This window comes from Parasteatoda tepidariorum, chromosome 7 (genome assembly GCF_043381705.1).
Source record: "Parasteatoda tepidariorum isolate YZ-2023 chromosome 7, CAS_Ptep_4.0, whole genome shotgun sequence".
NCBI lineage: Eukaryota > Metazoa > Arthropoda > Arachnida > Araneae > Theridiidae > Parasteatoda > Parasteatoda tepidariorum.
In genome coordinates, this window is record NC_092210.1 from 85,329,728 (window position 1) to 85,349,410 (window position 19,683).

Genomic DNA, 19,683 nt, shown 5'->3' on the forward strand with positions numbered 1-19,683 from the left:
AAGGCGACGTAAATCGTGATTTTGAACCAATAAATTGCTTGGTTTAAGTTTAGAGAAATTGCTTTTGACATAAATAAATACATTACCGAAAAACATAAATATAGTTTTTAAAATACCGAATATTGCTTATTTATTTTAAATAATCAGTTGAAAAAATAGTGCTCATTAACGTATTTTTGCATTGAACTTTACTTTTCATTGAGTAGATTTCAGGGGAAAAACTCAATTATGTAAGAAATTTTAAAACAGGCTGAATCAAAATGCAGCTCTAACTTGCGGTAAAATTAATATTTTTTTCAGTTTTAGTAATCAACCGTAATTTATTAAGTTTGATAGCATGAAGCTCTGGTTCAACCTGTACGAAATAATTTAATTTAACACTTTATTAACATTGCAGAAAAGTGGTATCGTATCATGATTCAAGAAACCGATGTTATGTTTCAACATTGAACCCAATTTTCTCAGAGTGTGAGCATGCAACGAATTATATAAGACTTTTCAACTTACATAAAACTAAAACACTCAAAAGACTCATTTTTTAGCAAAAGAAAAAAATATGCTATATGTTTTTTTTTACTGTTTTTAAGTTAACACTATTTATTAAAACGCAAACGTTTTTTCAAGCCTGGATAGAACAACCTTGAAGGATTTTTTTCTCGATGGAAATTCCCTCTTGATCACTTCTGCTCTCAAAACTTTTCTAAATATAAACATACCTACTTGATTGCATTACATTTACATTAGATTACTTTGAGATATGAGCTTGCAAACTGCTTAGAAATGACTAACTTGCCCAACCATTTGAGTAAGGGTTAATTTTAATAAAAAAACATTTGAATTTGTATTTCTACATGGAGGAAAACTAATAAAATCAAATAAACAGCCCTTGATTAACATTAAAAAGTACGTACGTTAGAAATTTATTCAGAAAAAAAACTGGGAATTTTGATTTTATTTTCTGGATGACTGAGAATTTATTACGACGCCCGGTGGCTGAAAGGTAGCACTTCGCGCTGTCGTGCCACATATCCCTGGCTCGATCCTGGGGCCGGGCAAGGTTGACTCAGCCTTTCATCCCATCGATAAATGAGTACCAAGCATGCTTGGGAACTAAACACTGGAGGATCCGCGTTCGGCTGACCACCTGACCGGAACATCTGCTCCTGCACGCCAGAGCCCAAGGTCTAGAAAACTGAGATGGGTGCAGTAGGCTTTGGCCCTCTATGGGCTGTCGCGCCACTGAGTTTAATTAAGAGAATTTATTACTAAATATTTTTTAAACAGTTTGACACATCCAGGAAAAGACAACAACATATGTAGCTTATTAAACATACATTTTCTTACGTTTACAAAACTTGCTCACTGTTTATGGGCACAGGGATTTTCAATAGTTATTACAACACCGATGAATTATAAAGAAATCCACCAACCTTCAAATTACTTACACTTTTTTTAAAAAAAATTTTGGTACATGTTTAAAAAACTTATTAAACTGGGAACTGAAAAAAAATGTCTGCGTCTTAAGTACTATTCGTAGCCATGGAAGCTTTAATAAAGTCCTAAAAATCTAAAAATCTCTCTGAAAAAGGGAAATTTATCCAATGCATATTAAAATCTGTAAAGCGTGTAACTCTTCACAAGTTTCTCGAAAGTCCTTTATTTTGAAACTTTGTCAACGAAGTGATATTTCTGCAAAGGAACTGCCCGCTTTCCTCTTCCCTAACTTTTCTGAAACTACAAAAAAAAAAAAAAAAAAAAAAAAAAAAAAAAAAAAAAAAAAAAAAAAAAAAAAAAANAAAAAAAAAAAAAAAAAAAAAAAAAAAAAAAAAAAAACGTTGAGAATGTCTTTTTTATCAACAATAAACGAAAATGTTCGTCATGCCTAAAGCTTAATTGTGCAAAAAGCTAAAACATTTTCGTCAGTAACTATTTTTTCGAAACATGTGTAAATAGATATCTATGATATGAAACTGTTTTACGTTGTTTTTCCTTTAAAAAAAAGGGTAATTTTTCTGTATATTAACACTAATGTCTTTAAATATACTGAATAATGTTATAATTATTACAAATAAAACTGTTTTTAATAATATTTTAATTAGAAATAAAATATTTACTCTCATTTTCTTATTGCAGTCAAAATTACAGCGATGGTTTTTCTAGGTAAATAAAAATGTCGGTCATTCTAGAGATAAAATTAGTATCATTATCGGACACAATAACAATGCTTGATCCAGGATTTTTCTTGTATTATGGAATCATATTGGAGTTAAGAAAAAAAAATAATTATTGAGAAAAATTAGTTTAAATTTTCGGCATCAAAGTATTATATTTGAGACTAATACATCGTATTCCTACCTTTTAGTATTATTTCATAACAAACAAAAAAAAATAATTTCAGACATTTGAAGGCATATCTGTCCTTGACCATTTTATTCAAATAGATAATTTCCTATCTGAACATTATCCGACGGTTCCTTTTTTTTCTAGACATTTATTAAAAAGAGCGCAAGTAAAGACCAAAAAAATATCGATATTGTGTGTCATAAAACTGCAGGAACGAAACTAAAATGCATAGAAACTAAATGCATTGAAACTAAGTTTAAAAAGAGGCCATTGACTAATTACAAATGTTTTTGCCATTCAGTTCTTATTTTTTTGGAATATTTTTTCAAGTTAATATCATATTTGCGAAATCAAGTCCTTTTTTCTAAACCATTTAGAAAAAACTGAAGAAAAAGAGTGGGTCTAAGGGAATAAATATTTATATTTTAATGTAAAATGTGAACATTTTTGATCTATTTAAAAAAAGTTACTCGGGTTTAAATTTTCAGCATACGCTGAAATTTAAAACAGCATTTCTTTTATTAATTTGAAAAGACATGCTCTATTGAAATAACATTTTTTTTTATAAATAGAGTCATTAATGTTGTTTTAAATGCGATGTAAGTTCAATGATTTTGAATAGAAGAAAAATTATAATAAAATCATTATTTAAGCTTTTCCATTTAAAGTAAGTTTCAAATCGATGCATCAAGAAATACCCCTCAGTATAAATAATTTTCTTTTCTGCATTGTATTAAGTAATTGCTTGTTAAGTTTACAATTTGTTACGCTAATGTAATGCAGCATTTATAAAATGCCGGAGGAAAATTCCCTTTAAAATTTTGTGCAATTAATGTAAATATTTTATTTGGAAGGCGGGATTTTTTACAAGACGAATAAGATAAAAATTGTGTTCTTGAATTCTGCGTATAAAATTGTTTTTTTTTAACTGTTACTCTAACAATAATAAAATACAGAGTCGTGGTGGGTCAGGGGATAGAGCACTCGTCTCCCAATAAGGTGACCCGGGTTCGATCCTAACTATAGCTGGTCGATTCGAATTCCTCACCCGACAGACACCGACCAAAGTACTAACATAAAATATCGTCAGTAGTAAACGAATCATGGGTTAGAGTCTTCTTGTCGTCAAGTTTAACGGTTTTCGTGGTTTTCCTCCCTATGTAACTTAAATGCGGGTTAGTTGCATCAAAAACTCTCTCACGAAGGCAAATTTTTCCCAGTACTTGATCCAGGAGTTCCCTTGACTTCAGGTTTCTGTTCAAAATTACAAGGCTGCAGTGTTGAACATTAGTAACCGTAAACCCCAGTTTCGGCCAATCGTTCAACGAAGGGTATAGAAAAATAATAAAGTACTTAACAGTAGGAGCTCAGGAAATAGAGCGTTCACTTTCCAATGATGTGAACCGAGTTCCAAGCACAGTGATGGCTGGTCGATACGAGTTCCACAACCGGCTCTCATCGACCGCATTGCTGATGTAAAATATCCTCAGTTGTAGACCGATCATGGGTTAGAATCCCCTTGCTGTCAGGCTAATCATGGTAGACTTTCGTGATTTCTCTCTCCATGTAACGCAAATGAAGGTTAGTTCCATTTAAAAGTCCTCCATGAAGGCATATTTCCCCCAGTACTTGATCTAGGAGTTCCCTTGCTCCCGGTTAGGGTTCAAAATTACAAGGCTCAAAAACCCAAAATATTGGGTCGGCTGTTCAATAACGGCTATAAAATAATAAAATACTATCATAAAACTGAATATCATGCAAACTAATTTTAATTCTGCTTCTATATATATATTCGTAGGAGGTGGCAAGATAATGGAAACACTTCTATATTGATATATTTTTTTTAATATTTCTCTAGAAATACTTGAAGAATCATTTTATAACTGAAGAAATGTAAAACTTACTTTATATAACTTTATAAATACAAAGAAAAGAAGAAAAATTGATGCTATTTCTCATACTTATCAACGAAGTTTAAAGCTTTTCGAGGTTTGAGGGACTGACAGAGAAAATCGATAGTGTTTTTGAACACCGTATACCAAAAAATGAAGTAATAAATTTGTAACTTGTGACGATTGTTTTGGTTATTATATGCAATAATTGCACAAAATTTCGTAAGCCTAGCTTCAACTTTGAGGAGATTTATGGATATATGAAAATTTTTATAAGAAACAAATTTCTGGGGTCATATTTTTTTGCTATATTGCCGTCGGATTAACCACGTTTTTTTTGTAGCTTTTCTTCTCAATGTAACGCTAACGCGGGTTAGTTCCATCAAAAAAAAACNAAAAAAAAAAAAAAAAAAAAAAAAAAAAAAAAAAAAAAAAAAAAAAACTCCACGAGGGCAAATTTCTTCCAATACTTCATCAAGAAGTTCCCTTATCTTCTGGATTGGGTTCAAAATTACTTAGCTACGGAGTTAGACATCAGTAGTCATAAACCCAAAATCGGGTCGGCTGCAAAATAGGGTTATGAAATCATGCACTGTAGATGCATTTATCCCCAATCTTTCTGCAATATCGCGGAAAGAAAATCCACCTTCTCACAACCGCATTACACAACCACGGTCAAAGTCAGTGAGCTGTAGATAATGGCTTCGCCGTCTTCTTAAAAGCACTCTTAACTAACAGCAACTCTCTATGTCAAAATTTAACAAAAAATAACGCTTACGAACTGTAAAGTACGCATTTAAAGCAACCTTGATTTGCATGTTTACAGTTGCGCTACTACCACCAAACTTATCCATCAAGCGCTAAATTTGAATTGATTTATCTAGCACAATTTCTTCTTGGTGCTAGGATTTTTTCCCGCCAGTGTGTGTAGATATATATACAAATAGGTAATGAATACTCTAATAAACGTGTGCAGAAACAGTTGACGAAAATTAGAGCAGATACATGATAGATAAATGATCAAAAGGATTTAAATAATAAAAAAGTGTTGTAACTCATCAGCATTCAACAACACCACATACCTTTGAACGAAAAATTATTGGGTTCCGTTATAGCTACGTGGTGAACATCAAAAGTTGTGAGCTATGTTGCGTTTGGCTGGATCCTACACTTTCAATAATGACATGAGAACGTAACAATTTTAAATAAAAAACCAAAAAATTAAGTCCACAGTCAAAGCAAGACCAATTTCTAGCCAGGTCCAGGCACACGGTTATCACAACATCAAATGCCATCCCTTATAAATTATTGGATTGAAGATGGTGCATCATAAATGAATATAAGTGACCCGTGTCGAATTAGGCATTTGTGGGCAGTGTAATTCTCAAAAAGTCGAATTCTTTTGAATAATAATACCTCTGAGTGTCCTGACACTAAAGTAACTGAAGCAGTCTTGTAGACTGAGTACCTAAAATTTGAAGTCTTTTGTACTCAGTCTACAGAGCTATTTCTGTTACATCAATGGTGAGGTGTTAAGAGGTTTTATTATTTCTCAAATTATCAGACTCAAAAGAATGCGCAACAACAGAATAAACTTTACTTTGGAAGTTGAAAATTATAAAGCTGATTTTCTAAATAATGTATTAAAGCTAATTTAAAAGCTGATTTTCCAAAAATAATTTTAAAGCTAATTTTCCAAATATGTTCCAAATAATTTCATCAATCCTTTTTTGGCCTAATTTAATTGCATTTAATGATTTACACAGCCCACAATTCCTAAAGCGTAACCGTCACTTACATTAATTTATGAAGCACCATCTTCAATTCATTAATTTGGAGTGGTAGTTGTTTACGTTGTTACATCTGTGTACGTGAACCAGGCTAGAATTTCATTTTGCTTTGATTATGTGCTTAAGTTTTAGGTTTTGTACTTAAAATTTTGTTCGCTCACATGTTATTTTTTATAGTGTAAGACTGTTTAAGAAAAAAAAAATAGAAGTTAAGTTTTCGTAATTTTCACTGTGAAATCCATTTTTCTTCCCTCATTATGATAAGATCAGATTGACCCAGAACTCCTCATCCGGTGAAGATGTTTGCTTGTCTGAACCCTACCCAAGCAACCATAATTTATCGAATTTTTGGTGGTATTTTTATTATAGATATTTATAAAGATTTTCAAATTAGTAGGATTCTTTGACTGACTGTATTGTTAAGATTCCTTTTTGTATCTACAACGCATTCAATGTCAGCAATTCTAGTCTTTAGTGGTGCTCAATTATATCTATCTCTAACTACATAACATATTCACATACATATTTCATTATAAACCTCAGTCTGAAGCGTAACAGACCTTTCCATAGCCTTGGAACGATAAAGATACTTTGGTATTTCTCTAATGAGCGCAGTGTCAGAATTGATGACTGATTTAATATTATTGGAGAATGATATACCACACAAGAATCCAAGCAATGATTCGAATGAAATTTTAAATAATAATAAAGAAAGTAAATTGAAGATGTTTATATTGTAGTACTGAATTTCTTGGATATTTTCTTTGTTGCGTTTTGTCTTGTATTTAAGATCCTACTTGTATATAATCTAAGAACTCGATTGACGACAGTTAGACATCTGGAATGGGCTAAGAGCTCACGGTTTATCAAGTCTTATGGACAGTGCTACAAGGACTGATATTTTGTGATTTTGGAAGAGAAAGAAGAACGTCGTATGACAGTCGAGATCATTTATCTTTTCTGGTAAATTCGTAATTTGTGCTTATAAGGGTAATGGGGGAAAGTTAAATGATTCAGGAGCGTTATTATTAGCGAGACAGTTAAGAATTGGGTCATATTTTGGCAAAACTTATTTAGATCAAAAATAATTTTTGATTCCAAGTTTTTTAATGTGTATAAACTGTATAAAATTGGATTTTAGGATGAAAGAAAGTGTATGATCGGCATTCATAGGATGTTTTTTTTAAAAAAAAGAACATACTGGAAGTTTATTTATGTAATGAATAAGACAATTATGACTTCAAAAATGGCAAATTAACTTACTTCTGAAAGGTATAAGAAATTAAGAAATTTAAGAAATTTTATTATACTACAAAATGAAACACAGTAAATTACTATGTTGACTTTAAAATTTCCGTCCGTTCTACTTTAAAATTTCCGCTCTTTTTTATAAAATAACAAGAGGAAATTGTTAATAGAAAATTACTCTCTAAATTCGCTTTCATTTCCCGTGGTTTTATTACGAGAACAAAAATTACCTTGATACGCGTGCTCTTTTTACGTTACAGCTCAACGGTTTTAAGACTCATCAATATTCTGCAATGACAGTAGAATTTTTCCCCTTATGATAACAGTTAAAACCATTCAAACAACTGTTGGGCTTCTTATGGCAATCAAGTAGAGGCGATATTTAAAAACTCTTAATACAGTGTGCAAATAGATAAAATTATTTGCATTATTAACTATTGTGTGCATTATTAATTATTTTTTGGTAGTACTATTGTCCCGAATTCCTTGTACTATAACGGGACCAATGCATGAAGTTATCATATCTATATCTATAATTTTAGTTAGAATAAATATATTTTAATTACCTAAGAATTTTCAGAATTATAAATTCTGATGCAAACTTTGATTAAAGAGCAAAACTGGGATGAATGCGAGTTACTTGATTGCTTAACAATTTGATAATTAATTTGCTAACATTCGTAATTAGTTAAACTTACTGTTTTTTTTTTATTCTACGCTATTTTTCATTTCTTTTTTGCTTTTTGTCATAAACTTCACAGATTTAATACTTTTAATAAACGGTTGTAAATACCGGTTACACTTTCTTTCTCATTATTAATATAACCATTACATTTACCTATAATTTATGAATATTTTTAGAGTAACTTATGAAGAAATTGTTATTAAATAGCCGAATATTATCTAGATTATATTGTATAGATTATACTTTCCAGATTTATTGCATACAAAATTTAAAAACGCATACATATTACAGTTTAAATTTTCCGTCTCACATAAAAACTAGATATCAGCATATAGTTTAAATAAATAATTAACAAAATCTCCACAATTCAAATATAGTGTTATATTATTATCAAGAAAGCTTAAAATCTCAAATCAGGAATTTTATCATTGAAAATACATTTAAGTTTTATTTCTTATTCTTCACATTACCTTAAACATTGCATTTTAGCCATTATTTTTTAACGCTTTTTAATGAAACATGATTGTAAGTTTTTTAATAAAATATTTTATTTTGATTTGGGTGAAAATTTGATCTCCAGGCTTTTTTGTTTGTTATAGAATATTTAATCCGCGATGTTTATATAACAGTGAATATATTCGAATTCTATTGAAGCATTGCAAAATCTACAGTCTTTATTTATTCTAGACTCTCAGAAATCGCATCAAAGACGAATCCTACAATCTAACACTACAAGCCATTTCTTGAGTAAGACTGAAACGGAACTATTTGACGTGATCCTATTACTGATGATCAGATATTTTTTTTTTGTCTTCTTCATTCTTTTTCTTCCTGGTGTAATTGAGTAAATAAATCAGATAAAAATATCTCATGTTATTTAGCGTGATTTATAAAAGGAGCCGCAATGCTTTTTTCTTAATACTTAGAGCATTATTTCGTATTTAAATGACTCAGAAAAGAGGAGATTAATCTAAATTAAGAAACTTTGATTTTATCTGAATGAACAGATAAATATTTTTCAGTTATAAATTCTTTTTTGCAGGTTTTTTTTGCAGTTATAAATTCCAATTCTATTTCTAAAATCTTTGTTACCAAGATTATTTGAGTTTAATAATAATATTTCACAATTTAATAAGCTTTTGAGTTGAACTGAGACGTAATCCCATTCTGTTATAAATGCTAAGGGAATATTTTTATATATCTGGCACCTTTATTCAATAAAGCAGTTTTATGAACTTCGAAGATAATCCTTCTATTGTGTCATTTTACTATGTCTCAATCATTTGAGTTAGTTGCTAAACACGTTATTACTTTGTGTTACATGTTTTTTTATAACATATATCTATTTACACACGTTGATGTGCAAATTTTTCTAAATTAGCACATCCTATTGGCTTATATATGATTGAATAAGTCCCTACTGCTAATTTCTTCGGAACTTGTATTATTATATTACCCTTTAGTTTCTTGAAATTGATTGTATCTTTTGTTTAGAGGGAAATTGCTATTTTCTTTTGTATGAGTATTTTGCGTTAGCGTCCAATTAGCTGTTCTGTTATTAGTGCTCACCTATAATTTGTCATGAATTTGAAAGTGTGTTGATCCATAATATTTTTTCAAACTTTTAACAACTACAAAGTATTTAGAACCCTATAAATCAAAATACAAATAGAATAAAAAATAGAAGAACAAGGCTGCAATATTATTTCTTAATGACTGTAACAATATTACTTCTAAATAAAGGAATTAAATTTCTGAAACACAGCACCAGTGACATATTGAACATGATTGAACCAAAACGATATTAATTTTACATAAAAATCACACAAATATATTCATTTATTAATATTTATTAATAATTTATTTTAGTCTGGAAAACTTAGAAACTCACAATTATGCATTAAAAAATGTACTTTAATACAACGCACTCAAAACTGAATTTGCCATTAGAGAATGAATTTTAGCTTCATTGATGTTTAATATACATTTCGAAATGAAAAACTTAATTAGAGATCGGGTATATTCGTTTCATACTTTGTTTATTATTTTTCTTAATTGCGATTATTTTTTATTTTATTTTATTATTTGCCATAGTTCTGAGCAAACAATTTTTTACCATAGTTTGCCATAGTTGAAAATAAATTAGTTTTTAATTATTTTCCATTGTTCGATTAAATTATGTTGGTCGGTCGGTTCTAATGCCACTTGCCACACGGGCAAGCCTGCTTGGTGAAACCGAGCAAATTTAAGGCAGAGTGTGCGATTCTTGTTTTTCATTGGTGCCATCTATGACCAAGAATTCGACTTCGCCACACCATACGTCACACCTGTTTAAAAGGCAGACATATTCATGAATCCATTCATTCATCCACAGATCGTAATTTTAACCTGAATCAGAGAACGATCGATCTCCAATCCAGTACCCCCAGAGGTATTTGATTAAATTATATTTTATTATTTACCATAGCAACGATTAAATTATGTTTTATTATTTACCATAGTCGTGAATAAATTATTTTTCATTAATAGTTCCCATTATTGTGATTGAATTATTTTTTATTATTTTGACATAGTTACAATTAAGGTATTTTTCTTAATGATTATTTGCTATATTTTTATTATTATTAAATTAATGTATTCTGATTGCTATTTCAAAAAATTTGCTTTCAAACTTATTTTCGACAGTTCAGATTAAGTTTTATCGATTAAGTTTTATCGGTTTAGGCAAATTTATAATAACATTACGAAATTACATATCGAAAGTTATTATTATTATTTTTTTTGTCTATGTAAGTTTCAAAAGGAAAGTACACATTTTTCTACATTTGAGAAGTTATTATTCTATTCTTATTTGCTTAAAATCATTATTTTTTTTATTTGAGGACAATTGAATTTGTATTTAAAATAAAAAGTTTGTTGAACATTAAATATTTTCATAAATTGTGTCTGTATTTAAATTTTGATTAATTTTCTCAAACATCAATATTTTTACTATGTATAAAATACCTAAGATAATATCGCTATTCTGTTGAATTCCCTAAGCTTTTGGGAATCTTTTTTTAACTCCTGATAGAGTTTTCTAACTTTTCAGTTGCATCGAACAATAAAATTCAGTTGCTCGGAATGGAACAATAAAATATAAACTTATATTTGAAACGGAAAGCATTAAAATAAGAAAAATAAATTTTAATATTATCAAAAGTATAAAAATATTTTTGTTTTTCTAAGTAAAACTGTAAAAGCCGCATTTGCAATGAGAGGAAAAGGGAAAAGAGGGTTGAAGTACATTTGTTTTTGTTCTTTTGTGGTGATTTTTTTTATATCTATCATTTAACTGTAAGTTATAGTTGCCAAGCTGTTTACATTTTCACGTTTTCTAATCTCATTTTATTTTTCAAATTACCCAGACTGACGTAGAGAGTAAGGAGCAGAACTAGGTTTTGGGGTTACATTTATAGAAAACACATAACTGATTCAACTAATTCCATTTTGATAATTAAAGGATATTCGAAATATGAAAATAGCTTATGTGTCTTAAAACCAACTTGAGATCTACGAGTTGGAAAATCTCTGGCTTGTACTAGGCTCTCATGTTGACGACAGAGAAGATAATATTTAATAAATTGACTCAAACTCAACAAACTCAGTAGTTTAAAGTGATTTACTTAATAATAATTTGAAAAGTTTAAATGTGGGTAAACATAGTGTTTTTTAATCACCACCCTTAAGTGATGATCATAAGAACAGTTTCAATTATGAAATGAGAAAAAAATGGACGTAAGGGATTTCAAATTATTCTATAAGACAGAAGAAAGCAAAAAACTTTTTTTTCAGAATCTCGAGTATCTCTATTGTAATACAGAGACAAAAATAAGAAATCCATCTAGAGTTTCTGATGAAGTTGTAATTTTTTAACTATTAATATAATAGACTTGTGTTCATACGATTCACTATTTCTTCTTAAAAAAGGCAAAATGTAAGTAACATCTCTCGGCAATATCTCACTTATCTAGGTAGCAATGTGTGTTTTCCCCATTCAATTCCTCCCCCCAAGTTAAAAGCAAGATGGTGACTAAAGCTCACAATGGGATGGGAAAAAACAATAGTTCACTTTAAGAAGGGTTACCACAAAATCACGGATTTTAAAAATAAATTCCCTTTTTAAACTCAAAGTGTAAGGATGCTATAAGTTAAAGTTTAATAAATTACCATTGATCCATAAATTGATTCTTTTCTGCTATGCTATTTTTTAAAACATTTTTTTTTAGTTTTCTTCGTACCTGGCCACTTCCGGTAAAGGCAGTCAATAACCTCGAAATTTGTGCATAATTTTATGTTTTTTTTTTATAATTTCAAGTTCTTGTCTGAAACAAAAGTAAACCTCAAAAATTTAAAAAAACCTACGCATTAAGTATGAAAAAATTTGTGAAATACAATATTTAAAAATAATATTTTAATTATTTTTTTTAAAAGTTAGTACATTTATTAGAAAAGAAATAATTAGAATCTGCATAGCAACTAATTGAGAATACATCATTTCATCGATAAGGGGAAAGTAGGAAAAAAATAAAGTCGCAATACTTAAGAAAAAAAAAATTAAAAATGCCACTGTTGAAATATTTGATGGTTATTATTCTAAACTTAGTAGGAATTACAAATTATAACAAAAATTAGTTTGATACGTTTCACAAAAGCACTTGCATGGTAATAGATTTACTACTGCTAAATTTGTTTAGAGAAAATTTAAATATATTTTAGAAGAGTTAACTTGTATTTAACTTGTTTCAGCAACTAAATAACAACGTTACATTTATTTATGTTAATTCCCATTGACAGCCCGAAATTTTTAATGCAGAAAAATCATATTTGCAGCATTAATAACTCAAATAATGCTTCGCTCTAAAGTTAAGGTCTTAAGCGTGAAATTTTCTTTCCTTTTTTGGTTTGTTCTCAGTTTCAAGCGAATAAAGTTTCCTTTCGCCATCAGCAAACTTACAGATAATTAGATAAGAATACAATTTGCTTACAATACTCCTTGCACCTGCACATAAATAAAATCTGCATGACACCCAAATTATATTTTAAATATATTGATGGAGCATTTGTAGGAAAGAAATTTTTAAAAATTCGGCATTTGACTTCGCTATTTATCATTTCTAGTATAAAAAAAATATAATTTGCGCTAAAAAATCTAATTATTATGGTATTGAATTGGGTTTAAATCATTCATTTGGCAAAATGCATATTTATATAAAAATGCTTTAACAGAAATTCTTGTTTCTTATTGCCACCCATTTAGAAACAAAATAGAAGACTGAAAAGTAAATTTAACCAAATAATAGTTTTTTATGCCATGCTGTAAGATATTATGATAAAAATACCGAATTTTACCACATTTACCAAAGTTATCACATATTATAAAAACTTTTTTTATTGTTATCTAAATCATTATCAAAAAACACTTCGGTAAAAATTACTGAGCTTTTTAGTGCTCCCTTAGGGTCAGAAACACTGTACATTTTACCACATTCTGGAAGTTTTGACCTTCCTTTTTACTTAGTGTACAATTACCTGAACTATTTTTTATTGTGCGTCGTTTAACTGATATTTTTTAGAATGCCACAAATAAGTGATATAACTTTTTTTAACTTTATATAAATTGATGTATTCTTAAATTATTCGACAGTCCACTAATTCGCCAGTTTACGTAAATATGAATTCTCCGATTCTCAATTTCATTGATTCTTTTTCTCACTGATTTAATATAAAATAGATTCAATAATTGGCTCATTAACTAATACACTTATTTAAAGAAGCACAATAAAAAATTGTTGTGTCTTTTCTTAATTTGTTCTTAAATTACTTTTCTTTGACTATTCTTTGATTTCTTTAATCGCTCTTCACAAATCAAGCAGATTTCGCTCTATTAGATAGCATACAGTCACATAACATTTATAACGATGTATTTAAAAGAAGATGTATTCGAATTTGCTAAGCTATTTTCATAATAATTATTTGCTTAAAAACATTACAGGTGATATCTGAAATTATCAAAACTGCTAACATACAAGTGAGATAACATTTCCAAAATTCCTTTACATGAAAGCAATTTCCTGTGAACAATAATTATATATATTATACTTAATAACTGATTCATTTAATTTTGAAAGCAAGTAAACCTCAGAATTTGCCTACAATCAATAGCTAAACATAATGAAATGGCCTTCACGCCTTTGGTGACCCTACCAGGAGAATACACTCCCGACGTACTTTGCCCGTTTTGCTCAAGGACACCCCTTCACCACTATAAGGCTGACTGCAAGACTAGATGATGTAAGATGTTGAAGTGACATGATGAAGTAACATGATCAGCAGGACTAGATGATATAAGATGTTGAAGTGACATGATGAAGTAACATGATCAGCAGGACTAAATGATGAACTAACATGATCACTCTATCTACGCGCCGTAACATGATCCTCTATTTACGCCTCTATTTCCTTGTTTTGTAATCTGGCAACTTCTTACGAAAATATTTGAAATCATTTTTGAAAGAAGCCAGTAAATATATTTTTCCTCATTGATGTGAGCGAAAAAAGCAAACAATCAATCGAGATTGTTAAGCAATGAAAACTATGCTACGATGAAATCTCTTTCTAACGAGGGAATTAAAAATATGTTTAACAAGATTGATTGTAATCTCATCTGGAAGATCCAAAACTTAACTTAAAATCCCGAAGCTGGCAACAGCACAAAGTTACTTATTCATTCCGTGTTTTTTTTCCGATTCTGAAAGTTTCATTCTTCAAGTTATAAATTTCATTTTAAACATTTATTGCATCCTTAAAGTCTACGTAAGATAAATGTGTTTTTATTTTATCAATTGTGCTTAGAATGCTAGAAATAATTTAACATTGTACAAAGCTATGTTTTGTTTCCAAATTTTCTTTTATTACGATTGTTTTTATTTTTCCTCTCTGTCCATATTTTAAACAGTTCATCTCCATAGTTAAAGATCATGTTTATTTATTTGCAACTCTAAAATTATGCAGTCAATTTGTCCAATCTAAAATTTGTTTGTTTTACTTGAATTGTAATATTCAAATATATATGAGAATGTTAAATCTTTTCTTTATTGAAATATAAGATGTTTTTCATTATAAAAACATAGGTGAAAAATCCTTGCGAAATGAGGCAGAAAAATCGTCTATCGCAGTACTCAAAGTGAGAATTGAAAGTGTTGGATAAGCTTTAAACATTTGGATGAATATTCTCAGGATCTGGATCAATTTCTTCATTTCCTTGCAGTTCTTGAAGTTTTTCTTTTTCTTTAAATGTTTGCCAAGAGATGGTGAGTGGAGAGGAATAAAGAATGCTGACAGGATAGATATAGAAGAATTACTCTGCTTTGATGGGAGACATCGGTAGCTGAAAGTAACTGATAAATAAAATGGGGGTCATGCCAAGTTTGCGGTAATTGCTGGGATTAACGTTGCTTTTTGATTATTTAAAGAAAAATTAAACTATTGCAAATTTACTAAAATATTCTTTAATGAAATAAAAAATAACTTACCTTTACTCTGATGGCTCATCTTTGACATTCAAATGTTTTCGAAATTAAATTATGATTCATACATCATTCAATTATCGCTCTCCTACCTTTTGCATTCAAGAAATTTACTAATTCACTCGCCCATTCACTTGCCATTTTAAACCAGTATCACACACAAAAAAAATGAAAAAATAACGGCAATAAATGAAATAACAGTTAAAAAATTAAATAATAACGATTATTTTAACAGCAAGAGATCAGATGCATAAATGGTGAAAAATATAAACCCTTTATACCTCTTTTCCAACGAAATCCAACTTTCGAGTAGGTATAGATATCAAATGACCAATCAGGTTTAAGAATTTTGGTGGTGTGATCGGACGTTCAAAATAATCTTCCCAAAATATTTTTCGGAAACCTAGTTTGTAGAGATTTCAAAAACTTGCCTGGTGTGATTTAAAAAAATTGCCACCAGTTGGGCTAGTCTAGGATCCACCCTGAAATGGTTACTGTTCGGTTAGCCGGAAGCAAAGAAATTCAACTCCTTTTTTTTTAAAAAAAACATTTTTAAAAAAATGGTTTTTAAAAAATATATTTAATGTAAATTAAAAAAGTTTGGTGAAGGTATACATTTTTTTGAGATATTTTGCTTGTTTAAGGTTAACCAAAAAATGCCATGAAAATGATATGTTCGTGTTATTGGGTATAATATAGCCTACGTCACAGGTTGTGTTGTTCCTACTAAATTTTACCCATGAACGGCATTTTCTGCGAGCCTAACTTCAAGCCACAAATAAACAAACGAAGTGTTCGATCGTTTAAATAGCTGCTCGCCAGATTTTATTGCATTATAAAGAAAAGTTATTGAAACTAAATACAACTAAATAAACAACAACAACTAAAACAAATAACAACAACTACTAATAACAATAACTAAATAAACAACAACTAAATTCCATTCGTTTAGCATTGCGTCATATGTTGTTCCTACTAAATTGAAGTAGTTGTGTTTTTTTCATATTATACCCAATTATCGTCAGTCATCTCTGGCATTAAACTTACAAATTACTACACTTATGATTAAAATTACACTAATAGCTATTTCAATAAGAAAACTTAAGAGAAGCAATTATATTGCGGTAAAAATAAATTAACAGATTCTTAAGTTAACAGATTTAGCGTTATGCAATCAATACTTAAGCGACTAATTTTTTTAAAAAATGAGATTATATAAACGTATTTAGCTTTAAATTACGTAGAAAAATAACTAAATACTTAAATTTTTGCTGAAAAAAATTCTTCTACAGAAACGAAATTAAGAATACTTATTAATACACTTAAAAAAATTGAATTCAAATTATGGTAACTAATTTCTATTACAAATAATGTCAGGCTGATGACAGCAATCAGTTCGTCAGTTGCAATCGACAGTGGAAAAAAAAACTGTTGTTAAAAAATGAATATTTGAAAATGAGGTATCGAAAAAGAAAGAAAGGAGAAAAAAACCTAATATCACCAGTAAGTAGCAAAATCTTTTCGTAAAAGTAACATTTTTCAATATTTTGGATAACTGCGGTTGCTGAAAATTGAAAAAAAACTTATGTAAATCTCTCAAACAAAATAAAAATGTGGTTTGTTGATGTAGTCCTCTTATGCTGCCAGGATCATGATGATCTTTTAGATAATTTGGCATTACGAATACAAAATAATTAAGTTTACAAAACGCGCAAGAAGTTAATTTGTTGTTCAGAGCTATAAGCTGAGAAACAAAACTGATCTTACCTTTAAACTATTTGAAAGCCGAACTGTTAATAGTTTATTTTAAAACAATGGTTTCCCCAAAGAAAATTCCCTTTCTTAAATATCTCGAATTAAAAATTGAAGCTCGGGCTTCGTCATTAGTTTGTAATTGTATTCCTTTAGCTCCATGTTGAATTTCGTAATCTTAGAGCTTTCCGTTTACCCGTAATCCGTTATACAGGTACACAAATTCTTCATTTTATTCTATACATAGATATTAAAGTCCTGTTCAACTGAGTCAAATTACATAATTAATAGTCTTCCTCGTTTTTTGTTTACCGTGAAATATGTCAAAGTTATGCTTTTTTAACTGAGTTTTTATATTACCTGTACGAAAGAGATGTCCACGCCGTCGTATTGCACTCTATGACTTTAGTAGTAAAAGGTTGCTTGGTAAATTTAAAAGTTAAACAAAGATGTTCAGCTATTTGAGTAAATTGTAAGACTATCTACACTGAGAAAAAAAAATTAGTGGTCAAAATTACCATAATATGGTAAATTTAACAATGTTTCTGGCTCTACGGGAATACCAAAAAACCAAGTAATTTTTACCAAAGAGTTTTGGTAATGACTTTTTGGTAAAATTAACAATAAAATAAAGTTTTTATTACCATGATATTTTGTAGCAAATGCGGCTAAATAGGTAATTTTAAGCAAAAGTCAGTACTACTTTTAATAGTGCAGTAAGTACTTGTTAACTTTGTTTTTTGACGGTGATTTTTTTTGCTATATAAGCTTTAAGTTAACATCTACCAACATTTAAAATTATAAAAAATATACATTTTTAAATGCACAAATGCCTGAACAAGGCAGAACTAAATCAGTAGCTTAACTACTACTAAATAAATACTACATCAGGGTATATAAAATTACTACGCTAGGGTGCTCCAACGTCCTAAAATAGAAGCGTACAGGTAGCAGGTTCAAATCCCCCTGTAACTGAACCTCAATCTATATATTGATATCTAGATACATCCATTTATTTAGTTATTGTTACGCACACGTATGCTGCTTACGAAGCTCGACTAATGGGTCCATGTCAAATTGATAGACAGATAACTCAAGTTACAGAAATTCAGCGCACATACGGCCGAGGACACAGTTGGATTCGAACAACTTGGTACCGGTACAACTTGGTAACTGGTACAACTCGAATCCAACACAGTTGGATTCGAAAGAATTTCCAGTATCTTGCACATCCCAATTTGCGACCCTGGACAAATTTAATACGATACTCTCATACATGCATCGATGACAGTACCATAAAGCAGCTTATCATAAAAAAGTCTAGTATTTCCATGCCAGTTGTAAATGGTTAAGAAAACGTATAGTTTCTTATTTATGGTTTTTTAACCATACTAGTTGTAAAAGTTTCAAAACCTTTTAAAGTAAAAAATGCTCATTACTATAAGCTTTACGGCTCATTGGATGTACAGACTGTTGACGATTATTTAACAGTAATTTTGGAAGGAAAATTTTAACAGTGCGTTGCTTTTTAATATTAAAAGTTTTTCATGATGAAGCATAAAGTAGACACTATATATATATCTGAAACTTTCTGTTGCTTTTAGGTTTGAGATGTTATCTTTAAAATATAAAGTTTTATTGTGAAATAGTATATGAATAGTAATGAAATATGATACGATAAGTCAAAATAATGTATCAATAACTTGAACCCAGAACTCATTCTTAAAACAACAACACGTTTATGATGAAAACACGTGTTAAAAATGGAAAAAACACTGTTGATTATGAAAAAAAAATCGAAGAAATTCCTAAGAAATTTCAATGGAAGTGATAAACGGCAAATCGAAGCATTTCTGTGCGGAATAAATAGATGAGGGGAAATGTTAGTCCCTTACTATAGAACTGGCATTTATATGATGGAATTGCCAGGAGTAAAAAAGAATTTTTGATTTATCGAAGTTACATTTATGCCAAAAGTTCTATGAATGTTTGGTAGTTGAAGAAATAATCCGAGTGTCTGAGATCCTTTAATCTAAATTTAAGAGTGTGCCTGGTTATCACAATGTCCCCGAGATTGTATTAGTTAAGTATGTACTATATACCTCACCGGCCGGCCAGGTGGCCGAGTGGTTAGCGTGTCTGACTGCGGAGCCAATGGCCGCGGGTTCGAATCCCGCTGTGGGCATGGATGTTTCTCTCTCTGTGTTGTCTTCTGTTGTGTGAATGAGTGAATGTGGCCCACCCTATGAACGGGTTTGTGGCAGTATGGCGTGGGTAACGTTGCTCGCCTCCGTGACTTTGGTTCACAGGTGCCCACTGGGTAACGCTAAATGAGTAATAATTCCGGCATCTTCTATGGCGAAGAACGAAAAGTTCAATGCCTGCCGTTATTAAAAAAAAAAAAA